The sequence below is a fragment of the Girardinichthys multiradiatus genome, chromosome Y (assembly GCF_021462225.1).
Source record: "Girardinichthys multiradiatus isolate DD_20200921_A chromosome Y, DD_fGirMul_XY1, whole genome shotgun sequence".
Taxonomy (NCBI): Eukaryota; Metazoa; Chordata; class Actinopteri; order Cyprinodontiformes; family Goodeidae; genus Girardinichthys; species Girardinichthys multiradiatus.
Genome location: NC_061818.1, coordinates 36,599,216 through 36,611,765, shown reverse-complemented (window position 1 = coordinate 36,611,765; position 12,550 = coordinate 36,599,216). Strand labels below are relative to the sequence as shown.

Below are 12,550 nucleotides of genomic sequence, written 5' to 3'. Positions count from 1 at the left end.
GCAGCGTGGCTCTTCTTTGCTCCCTCAGATCACTTTCCAGGACAGCGTGCCTCTCATGATCATAGCAGCGTGAAACACTGCCAGCACAGGGTGAGAAGAGTCACACGCAAACACTCTTTCACCTGGAAATGAATGCATGTTGGAGATGATGGAGCAGCCCTTTATTGTTTGTGTGTGTTTGTCACGCCGTTACATCACCACCGAGATGCCCTGCCGATCCTTTGGATGACTGCATGGACAAGTTGTGAAAATGAATCTTTTATTTACCCACAGTGTTCCTTATACCACTCACGCTGGGGCAGCTGGGCCACAAAGTTTTCACACAGTGTAGACTTGAAGGCCACACATCTGAAAGCCTGGATAAAAGCTTTTTAAACCAACCTCTATGTGAAAAGTATTTACCCCCTAAACCTAAAAACTGATTGTGCCACCTTTGACAGTACCAACAGCCACCAAGCCTATGTGATAACAATATCAATTCCAAGATAGCACTGATGGTGTGCTTTGGGTCATGGTCTTGAGGTCACAAAACGATGTTCTTCAGCATTTTCTGGTAGAGAGCTAAATTCATGGCTTCGTCAAGTCCTCTAGGTCTTTAAGCAGCAAAACATACCCCAGATCATGACACTTCCACATGTTTGACTGGGATGTTCTTCTCCTTAAATACTTTGTTAATGTTACACCAGATGTAACGGGATCCACACCCTCCCTACAGAATATTTTCCTAAAAGGTTTGGGAGTCATCCAAATGTTTTTTGGCAAATGTGAGAAGGGCCTTTGTGTTATTTTTGATCAGTAGTGGTGCTGGCCTTGGATTTCTCCAATAGATGGCATTATTGCCCAATCTCTGTTTCCTATTCTTGAACTCTGACCCTAACTGAGGCAATAGAGGCCAGTTGTGCTGAAGTTTACTGGTGTCAAACTCTAGTCGTTGAGGGCTGGTGTCCTGCAATTTTTAGATGTGTCTCTGTTTTAACAGACCTGAATCAAATAATTGGGTCATTAACAGGACTCTGGAGAACTTGACTGCATAATGAGGTAGTGATAAAGTAATTTGATCCAGGTGTGCTGGACCAGCAAGACATATAAAAGTTGCAGGCCCTGGCGGACTAGAGACACCCCTGCTGTTGTTTTGGGTGGGTTTTATGACCACAAAAATGCACATCAGCTATTAAAAAATACTTTAAACTAGACAGGAAGCTTTAAATTCGCATACTCGTACTCGTCGTCTTCTGTTTCACCCGGGACTGAGTTGCAGGGGTAGCAGACTCAATAGAGACACCCAGTCTTCCCTCTCCCCAGGCACCTCCTCCAGCTCCTCTGGGGAGAGCCCAAGGTGTTCCCAGGCCAGCCGAGAAACATAGTCCCTCCATCGTGTCCTGGGCCATCCCCTGGGCTTCCTCCCGGTGGGACATGCCTGGAACACCTCCCGAGGAAGGCGTCCAGGAGACATCCGACATAGATGCCTGAGCCACCTCAAAGCAGCAGCTCTACTCCGACCTCAACCTGGATGACCGAACTCCTTACCCTATCCCTAAGGGAGTGCCCGGCCACTCTGCGGAGGAAGCTCGTTTCAGACGCTTGTATTTGGGATTTTGTTCTTACGCATATGACCCAAAGTTCATGGCCATAGGTGAGGGTAGAAACGTAGACCAACTGGTAAATGGCAAGTTTTTCGGCTTAGCTCTTTCTTCACCACAACAGACCGGCACAGCGTCCCCATTACTGCGGCAGCCGCACCGATCCGTCTGTCGATCTCCCGCTCCATTCTCCCCTCACTCGTGAACAAGGCCCCAAGATACTTGAACTCCTCCACTTGAGGCAGGAATTCCCCTCCAACCTGAAGAGGACAAGCCCCCATTTTCTGGTCGAGAACCATGGCCTCGGACTTGGAGGAGCTGATCTTCATTCCAGCCGCGTCACACTTGGCTGCGAACCGCCCCAGCGCATGTTGTAGGTCTTGGCTAGAGGGGGTCAGCAGGACCACGTCATCTGCAAAAAGAAGAGACGAAATCCACTGGTCCCTAAACCAGACTCCCTCCGGCCCTTGGCTGCGCCTAGAAATCCTGTCCATAAAAGTTATGAACAGGACCGGTGACAAAGGGCAGACCTGCCGGAGTCCAACATGCACCGGGAACAGGTCCGACTTAGTGTCAGCAATGCGGACCAAACTCCTGCTCCGCTTATACAGAGACTGGATGACCCCCGATTCCATACTCCTGGAGCACCCCCCTGCAGGGCACCACGAGGGACACAGTCGAATGCCTTCTCCAGCTCCATAAAACACATGTGGACCGGTTGGGCAAACTCCCATGAACCCTCAAGTACCCTGTAGAGGGTATAGAGCTGGTCCAGTGTTCCACAGCCGGTATGAAAACCACACTGCTCCTCCTGAAGCCGAGGTTCAACTATCGGCCGGACTCCCCTCTCCAATGCTGCTCCACTTCAAATTTTTATTTTCAATTAACATTCCAGTTCTTAGCATGCTACTGTTAATATCCCATCCATGTAAATGAATTTATGTTTGCATCTTGCACTGAACATATGATGATGTAAGAATATTATCTTGTAATTGCTGTATTTTTAGATTTAACCAAGGGTTGCACAACATATTGAAAACATCACTGCAGTATCAACATTTCAAAGGGCCACTTGAAGTTTATTAAATTGAAAGATATATTACTATCACATGTTCACACTTTTCTTGCCAATATTATATCTGACCAACCAAATGGACCTTCGATGCCTGAGAAACCTACATCGGGTGTAGATGACAGAAGCTGAGACTGACAAGTATACAAAGGGACTTGCAAGCATTACAATGACATAAAGAAATCATATCACTATCAAAATAATTAGCAATGATATTGTAATATTCCCCATTTTCCTAATACTGAGGAGCTCTGATCACAGTTAACAGTCAAACCCACCTCGACTGGCTATCTGCTGATTGGGTTAAAGGTACATTTTCAGAGTAGTTATAATGCAGACGTCTTACATTTTTCAGGTTTCTGGTGTTATGAAATAGTACCAGTCCTTGTAAGACAGTTGTGACAAATAAAATACATTAGTTTATCCAGAAACTTCAAAATTCCAGAAGAACTTTTGAAAGATGCCAATACAAGTACTTCCCAAATGCATATTAACTTATTTCTATTGTTCCTACTGAGAATGTGGAACATATTTAATAATAAATGTATTTGAGAAAAAACATGACTCAGATAATGCTAAGTGACTTGTTGTTATGGTGATTCCTGCTATTTCTGGACAGCGAAGGGGGTGTGGCCTAAGAGAGAACATAGAGCCACTCTTTTCATCAGACAGACAGACCTCAACATAGACAGCCCCTGAGCAAAAACTGTAAGAAAACATTCCTGAGCCATGATTGGCAGAAACCAACACATATACATGGGTATGTCTCTACAGTATTTCATGCAGGACATACAGCGACTTAAAGAGACCCCTCTATGGAGGCTGACAGATGCAAACATGCAGGCTAAACGTGCTGATAGCTCATGAATGATGCAAAGTCCAAAACACACAAACACAAAAAACCAATGTAACAGAAAAACAGTGCAACAAAAAAAATCTGCAAATACAAAAACAACAGCTAGTTAAAAAAGCAGCAAACTTGCTCCACAAATAGAAGTGCACCAGCAGTTTGGACTCTACATTTTATGCATTTTTTTGTAGCTGTAGGATGTCTCTATTCAAAGTTAACACAAAAATGTTGGAAACTCAAGCAACACAGGATGAGTTTCATTTGAATTTAATGCAGCCACTATTCATTGTCTCGTTGACAGTTCATCTTTTTGCTGCTGTGACACAATGTCTCTTCTTCACTTTTTCTCTTTACTTTTCCAGAAATTTATAACACCCACCACTTATCGATTTGTACTTCTCATCATATAGCATTGTGCAGGGCTTGTGCAGGGCCCTAATTTCTGGATACTTTTGCTGGATTTCTTAACTCAGTTCTAAATATTGGTGTAATTTGTCATTGTCTTGGCCACTAATTTAATTTATGAAGCAATCGATGCTTCTAAATTGGAGCAAAAGCAAATATTTACCACAGTTTTAGCACCTGCGCCCTTGTTTTTAGCCTCACGCTGCTTTGATTTCATCTCCTGTATCCACATGTCCTTGAAGCGCCATTTTACCAAAATGGACATTTGCTGGTAATCGTACAAATTTCCTTGCTCTCATTAACTATATGGAGTCAAGCGTGCTGTGTGCTCCTCAAGCTGCAAATGTAGGTCACATCCTTTACCAAACGTTATCCTTCAGAAATGTGCTTGTTTTACGCTGAGAGACAGGCTTGTCAGTGCAAACGCTAAATGCATACAGGCTTAATTAAAATGATTACCCAACAGAATTAAGTGCCGATCAGACAGCCTGTCATCTTCTCCAAACCGACCCGCTTTCTTTGATTTTCCGAGGTCACTATATTAAATTTCCTTGGCAGCAGCTGCATGAGGATTGAACCGAAGAGAAAAGCACATGGAATGATTGGAGGAGGCATCAGAAGAGGCAGTGAAGAATTGGTAGGGGCAAAAAGTGGTGGGCAGGACAATTTTTGTTTTAAATCAGACTGTGAGACGAGGAGGAGGAGAGGGAGGGAGGGAGGTGAGGTCTGGTGGTGGGATGCAAGCACAAACATGGGCATAGAAAACTGGCAGCATTTATGTAGATTTAATGAAACAGGAAAATAATAAATGCCTGCTTCCTTTCATCCTAGCTACCTTGCCTGCTCCCCACTTTTCCTCCTCTTCCTTCCTCCTCCCAGCATGCCTTGCTGTGGCAGGTCAAGAGATGACATGTGGTCGCTCAGTGAATTGCCAATTGGGAACCGAGCGGGAGAGAGAGAGAGAGACCGAGAGGAGGTGGCTTGACGCATCAGACTGCAACCACTGGCGTGTTTTTCTACATTAAAGATTAGAAAGAAAAAAAAGAGCTGCAGAGACACGCCACACTGAATACGCGATGCATCGCCCCCCCCCCTCCAGCACACCTACACCGCTCATCCGTCTCCAAGTTGCTCCCACTTCTTTCTTCTCTGACCCTCTCTCACACTACCGCACCCTCTCGATCTCTGTCTCCCGCACAGGAGGACAAATCAATAGCTACAAATTAATCATTCTGCCATGGGCAGACCATGGGAGGAGGCTGTGGGAGGGGCAGAAAGTTGAGTGATGCATTTAAAGACCTAAAGAAAGTTATTAGGAGTTTATTTTTTAAGGTGATTTAAAGAGGATTCTCAAATATCAGATTTTTCCAAAGTGAGGTGTTTCAAACCTTGAGGCAATATATTATGAGGGCTGCCACTAAAGAGTTTTTTTTTTTCAATTACTCTATCAACAAAATTTTCATTCACTCGGTTAATTAAAACACATCATTCTCTATTATTTCTATTATCTTTATTATCATTGTTATTATTATTATTATTATTTTATTATATTTTTTGGGATTAATTGCATACCACAAAAAATATTAACAAGATTTGCATGTAATAATAATATGATACATAACACAGCGATATAATTCAGTTATACTTCTGGCATTTTCTGAAAGTCACAATATGGTGAGAGTGACCTGGAAGTCAACTAAAATAGGCCTCAGTTCAGTGATAAGTGCAAATCCAAATAATAAATAAATGTTTCTTTAACATCTAAACCTTTTACATAAAATGTAATGATGGAGAATCTAATATTTCTAATTAACTTACATATAAATTGCATTCATTAACTGTTTGCATTATATATCTTTGTACGTTTTAAAAGTGACTCATTTAGAAATAAAAATGAACTGTTTTGGTTCTACCCTGCCTTTACATAAATAAAAATTCATATTTAATAGTAGTGCATTTAATGAAGCATAATTTCCCTTTCTGAAAATATTGGGAGAATAACAAGCAGGTAGTTAGTCAGGCTATCTGTTAGGGTTTCAACAAACATCCTTCCTGTAGCTTTGAAACAGTTACCTTAATAAGAGTGGTGGGCGCAGAGTTACTTCACCTACAACATTCCATGCTTTTCCAGACTTTTCAAGACCTTGTAGGCGGAGCTCGTTTAGTTACGAAACCATGAATATGCATATTGGTTGCAACTGCAAACCTGTCCAAACAGCTGAACTTTTCTTTGTTGTAAGCAAAGTAAAAGTGTACAAATCCTTTTTCAGCTAACAACAACATGCAGAAACAGGTGGGGGGGGGGCAGTTCAGCTTTACTCTGTGCCTCTGGTCACTTTGGTTTATTCTCTGGTATCTCATCAAAAGGACTTTAAACATTTGGACTTTCATGTCATACCCAGTCACTATTAACATTGTATGAAGTGTGATTAATATCAGAATTATATAATATTTTTCTGTGTTCAACGAGGTTGTTTCAGTGATTTTTAAGGAAACATTTTTATTTAAAATAATGGATTTGAAAGTAATAATAATAATCCATTTAAGGCCTGTGTGTTAGTAGCAGAGCTAACTTTGGCTCTAATTGACTCTTAGAAAAAAATGTATATCTTTCACATTTTTTAAGGATTCATAAGCTAAATATGTGATCAGTGTGCTGGAGTTCCTTTTAAAATTAATTCTATAACTAAAAGATAGTAGGCCTTATAAGGGAGAAATGTGTATCTAGTCAGATTTCAGGTATCCCTCTCTATCGCCACCCTAACATGTACTTTACAAGCATTTGCTTCTTGCTGCCAAAAGGCTACAGCCAAATGCTGAACTCAAAGAAAGCTCATAAAATTTTCATAAAGTAGTAGCTGGTTGGTCTACTTCCTGTGAACCATTTTTGGGTCTCATGAGGCATTATACAAATACAGAACCCAAATAACCTCTGAACCCCCAGCTGAACGGGTATATGAATATCCACCCTAATCAAATGGGTTAATCAGGCCTAACTTTCTGTGTTTGGGGTTAACTTGTACAAGATCTGTGGGCTAAAAGCATATTTGTATGGGTACAAAGGACATGAACCTGCCAACCTTAAATAGCCATAATGAAGATGGATATCCACTATTTGAGGATTCATTAAAATTAAACTAAATGAAAATGAAACTGTTTGGGCTTTCAAACCAAAAATCACTATGGTAGTGACACTGAAACACATTAATTTGTATTTAGACGTGCTGAGCAACAGCTGTACAGAGATACCTGAAAACTTGAGATTGGTCTGATCCAGAAGACACAAGACATCTGTCAAACCCAACCTGACAGAGCTAAAAGTAGTGCGTCGATGTGGAAACAGAACTCCTGAACAAGCTTGGTAGACAACTTTCTCTCCCTTTGTGTTGCTTTTTCCTGTTTCTTAGTGGTACTGGTGCTAGTGTTGGTTTTAACAGGAGATAGGTGCGTCATAGTTGACAGCCCTGCAGCTTTCCACTCTTCAAATATAGCCATTATCCACTCATTCTTTTGAAACTCTGCCTACTTTGTACTGTACTCTACAAAACTCTGTTGTGGACTACAAGCTCCTCCGCTGAGCAGCAGTTATTGCCATTTTAGGTCTAAAAAGGCATGAATCTGCCAGCCTGAAGCGCAGGCTGAAGTAGCTCTTGACTAAAAATTGACGCTTAGCATCGATTCTTATCGGACCTTTCTCTGTGTTGGCTTTTAATGGGCTGATGAACGAGTTTAGGATAAAATGATCACCCAGAGACAACAATGGTTGGAAGGAAGGAAGGAAGGAAGGAAGGAAGGAAGGAAGGAAGAAAGAAAGAAAGGAAGGAAGGAAGGAAGGACAGCTGTGTCAAGCTCAGTGCATTGCAGTTCATTTATTTTGGTTTCTTGCAAAGCTCTGTTTTACAACACACAGTTGATATATTTTAAAATGAAGCTTGAAACTTTATAAGACAAAAGTGAAACACTGCATTTTATTACGCAGATATATTGTCAGACAATTCAATTTGTAATCCTAGTCAGAGAGCAGCTGTCTGGCAGTGCAGGAATATGTCTCTTGTGCTGATGTTTAATGCTGGGCTGAGCTTCAGTATTGCACCTCGGAGAACTTACTGTAATTGGGAGAGATGGGGAAGGTGACTTTGACAGTGTGAGAATGCATTTTCTGATTCCTGACTGTTATCTTAGCTTTTAAATTGGAGCTTGTCTTCAGTGGAAAAGCTCAGATATCCTCTGGTAGAGGCATCAAAGTCAGAGTGGTATTTGCTGTCGCTGGAGCTGATCCAACCTGATGACATCAGACCCTGTGGCTCACAGTGGGAGCAGTTCATGATCACAAGTATTGATCAGCCTGTTCAAAGCCATGTGAATCATATGAATTTTTAAAATGGGTAATGTTCCCACAAACTGGCATAATCTGATAGTCCACTGCACCAGGTTTGGCCTTTTTGCCACTTTTATCTCCAGGGAGAAATGATCTTGTCTCTAAAACCTTAACTAAAAGGTGCTGCTGAGGCAAGCAGTTTCAGAAAAAAGAGAACGTGGATGGAATTATTCAAACCGAAGGGTAACTGCTTGTACATCATTTTCCTGGCAGGCAAGAAAAGGAAGAAGATGAAGTTGCTCTATGCATCTATGAAGAAATTATCATCTAACTAAAACATGCAGGCATGGAATAAAATCAAATTCTGGTAGATGGCAATACTGCCATGGGAAAAACTAAAACATCATTGCATATTGCTAATTATTGGAAAGGGAAAGTAGCAGCGAAATCTGGCTAATCATACATACCTAAATTATTGATCATCAGCAAGTGTGACCTCCTTTATGAAGGCATGAATGTTGGCTGCTTGTATACATATGTGTGTTAACACAATGCCCAAGAGGAAAGACATCAGAAATTACCTCAGAATAATTCGTCTTTCTACATGAGACAACTTTTACAAGCGAAAAACATTTAAGGCAGCTGCCAATCTTCCCAGGAGTGGCAGTCAGGAACTTAACTCCAAGGACAGATCATCCAATGCACAAAGAAACAGCAAAAACTCAAGAGCTCCATCTCCAATTCTACAGGTCTCAGATACTATGTTGAATGTTCAAATTCATTCAAATGAAAACAATTAGAATAAGACGGAATATTTACGGCTTGTTTGGTAGGAAGCCTCTTGTCTCTAAAAAGAAAATGGCAGCATGACTTGGTTTGCAAAGTTGCATCTGAAGAAACCACAAGATACATAATGTACATTTCCATGTTGGGAGAAAACCAAACAGAACATCAGTACAAACATATCAACAGACAGGCACGGTGGTGATGGTGTGATGGTTTGGGCTTTCTTTTTCGGCCACAGGACCTGAGGACATTGCAGTAATTAGCTGGACAATAAGTATTCCATATGTCCAGCTGCTATAGCTTGACCCAAACTGGGTCATCAGCTTGACAATGATCTTGAATGCAGCAGCAAATCTGAAAAGAAAAGAATCAAGGTGTTGCAATGACCCTGCAAAGTCCAGACTTCTGAACATGACCTGCTGTGGTGGGACCTCAAGAGAGCTGTGTAGAAACAAATATATGGATGACAAAATTACCTGAAGCAATGTTGTAAAGAATAATGGGTCAAAGTTTGTCAGAGATAAACAACTGCTTCAAATCGTTTTTCCCACCACGGTCATAGAACCATTACCTTTTATATGACTGCATTCATGCACAACTGCCTTTCATTTACAGCTGGAATTATACAAAATACATGAATTATCAGCTACAACATGAAACACACTGACAGATGGGCTGTGTGTATCAGTGATTATCTTACACTTGCAACAAGCAAAGTGTGTGTTACTGTCAAACGCAGAAAGCGAACAGTGACTTCTTTTTTTACAGAAAATACAAAAATAAAGGAATGGTCCAGAGTTTTCCAAACATGCAAATTGTGTGATCTTTTCCAAGCCTGCAGTTTTTAACATAGCAATAGTTGTTGAACTGAGAACTGGATGATCTGTGCCCACACAGCATTGGTGTGTGTGGGAAGGGCCCATGCTGACCCCTGTTGACTGCTGAAACACCTTAAAAGAGTGCACTGGTGTCAGACCTGGTTAATTATAAGTGCAATGACTGGCTTGACTGAGTGAGTGCGTCATAAACAAAGAGAAGCAGAGAGGAGATTGTGCAAATATATTGCTTTGGTCTCTCTGTCAATGTGAAACATACATTCTGTTGCATGAACACATGAGCCACTTGAGAACAACCATCTGTAATTAAACCATTTCAGCATGAAAATATTTTAAAATATTTTTTTTTGCAGTTGCTGATCATTTTGAAATTCCTTCAACACATTTCTTACAAGAAACCAAAATATATTTTACTGTGCTTGTACAGTACTGTAAAGTACTGTGTTTTTTTCAGGAGATGAACTTCTAATCTCACCCGTTTATTCAGGACTGAGAATAGAAACTCATATTACTGCACCTCCATAAAGTCTAGAGTAAAGCTTTCAACATGCAGTGACATCTTCTGGAGTCTTTCTGCATGGAGTTTGCATGTTCTCTAAATTAGAGTGAGTGTGTGTGTGTGTGTTCTTGTACTTGTTGCTGAGTGAGAACCATTTTACGTATTTTTATCGCAAAGTGAGGACATTTTCCTGGTCCTCACTTTTTCAAATTCCGTTCTTGGGACAGGGGTTAGGTTTAGGACTAGGGTATGAATTGAGTTATTGTTAGGGTTAGGGTTAAGTATTAACTGGTTAGGGTTAGGGTTAGTGTTAGGGTTAGGCACTAAAAATCAAGGAAAATGAATGGAACTCAATGGAAGTAACCGAAAAGTCCTCATAAAGATAGTAAAACACGGATGTGTGTGTGTGTGTGCATGGATGTTTTTTCCTATTTGTCTCTGGGATGGACTGGCGACTTGTCCAGGGTGTACCCCACGTCTCGTCCAATGACTGCTGAAGATAAAGATCATAAGCTGATTGCTTTATTCTAAGGCAAATTTTAATGCTCTTATTCTTTTTCTTTCATTTTCAGATTCTGGAAAATGTTCTGTCATTCATTTATTTCCCTAAATTCAACAAAAGTAGCTGAGCAGAAAAAATGGTTTGCAGGTTAATTTGTACTTGACCCACGCTTTGACTGACATTAAACACATCCAAGTGCTAAAATACATTTGATAGAAGTGAAATCTTAGGAAATTGACCTGAAAGGATGACTTTTGAAAAATAAAGGCAGTTAAAATCTAGGATATTGTCTGAATGTGTGGGACAGGGGATAAAAATGTTATAAAGAGGTACACCAGGTGACCCCACAGGGAACATGGTGGCAGTTTGAGGTTGTCATGTTTCTACATTTCAGTACAAAAAAAGGTGATCTTCTGATGCAAACTGAGTACTGAAAGTGACAAAGGCTTGTCATGAAGGTACAGCTACTGTTCAGTGTGTAGCATAAGTATTCACACCCATTGGTCCATTTCACATTTTGTCACAGACAAACAGACTTCAGTGTTTTTCATTAGGATTTCATGTGACTGACCAACACAAATCAGTACATACCTGGAAAGTGGAAAATGAAGAGAAACAATTCCCAAACACATAAATATGAAACCGTTTCACTGCCGCTTTGGGTTTATGTTTAGGGTCATTCTGTCACGTTCTGAGTTTGGGTCGGACCAAAGCGCAGACAAGAGCTTGGCAGCAGCATGTTGAATAAGCCTTCAGCTTTATTCAAATGTTTTCAAAAAATGAAGCAAAAGCACTGCAGGTACAAAACATAGACGAAATCCAAAAAACTTACATAAGTTGACACTGCAGGAAACATGGTAATACTTAGCACTTAGACAAGGGTAGAGAACGGAGTGTGAACAAAGGAACCAGCCCTGAACACATAAACCAGACTTACTAATTTACTGAGGGAATACAAAGGGCAGGTAATCAAAAGAACAGGGAAGAGGTGTGACAAGGAGGCAGGGAGGCTGAAGGAACAGGTGAAACTAATGCATAGACTAAAACATGGGCGAAGGGACTAATTAACAATAAGGAGACACAGACCTGAGCAAAACTATAGAGCAAGATAAAATAACCAAAAGAAGCATAAGAAATCTAGAATAACCAAGAACTGAAGGAAACAGAGAAACTAGAGGAAACAGAAGAACAACAACAACCTAAGAACTGGCAACCTAAGTACAAACAAAGACCTACCTAACATAAATAAACACAGAGAATCCAAGGAAGATACAGAACTAATAATCACAATAACAATAATAATGAAACCATTCTAAGTAAAGCAACACCAGGGGAACAAGGGCGAGAGGAAACCAGAACTGTTAGGAAAACGAAGGCAATAAACAACATGAATACAAACCACAAACAAGAACATCTAACTAAAGTAAACAAAAACACAAAACCACAAACAAAAGTCCAAAAAAGTCCAAACCCTGACAGTCTCCTGCTGGAATATGGAAGCAAATCGTTACCATATTTCAAATGAAAAAGCATTTTCAGAAATGCTTTTTCATTTTAAGAATGTGGCTGCATTGTTTGACTCATAAATGAAATTAGTAATCAATAATCCTATTTGAATTTTTATTTTCTTCTTTAAGACTGCTCATTCTTTCACTTAATTAAAATGAAAAAGAAAAAGACATTTGAGATTTATTTTTCAAAA

The 12,550-nt window shown here is 40.5% G+C and overlaps 1 protein-coding gene across 1 annotated transcript in view; it reads left to right on the top strand.

Moving 5' to 3' along the window:
- Positions 1 to 12,550, top strand: part of LOC124863749 (voltage-dependent calcium channel gamma-2 subunit) — a 93,852-nt gene that overhangs the window by 26,980 nt on the left and 54,322 nt on the right. The window lies entirely within an intron of this gene.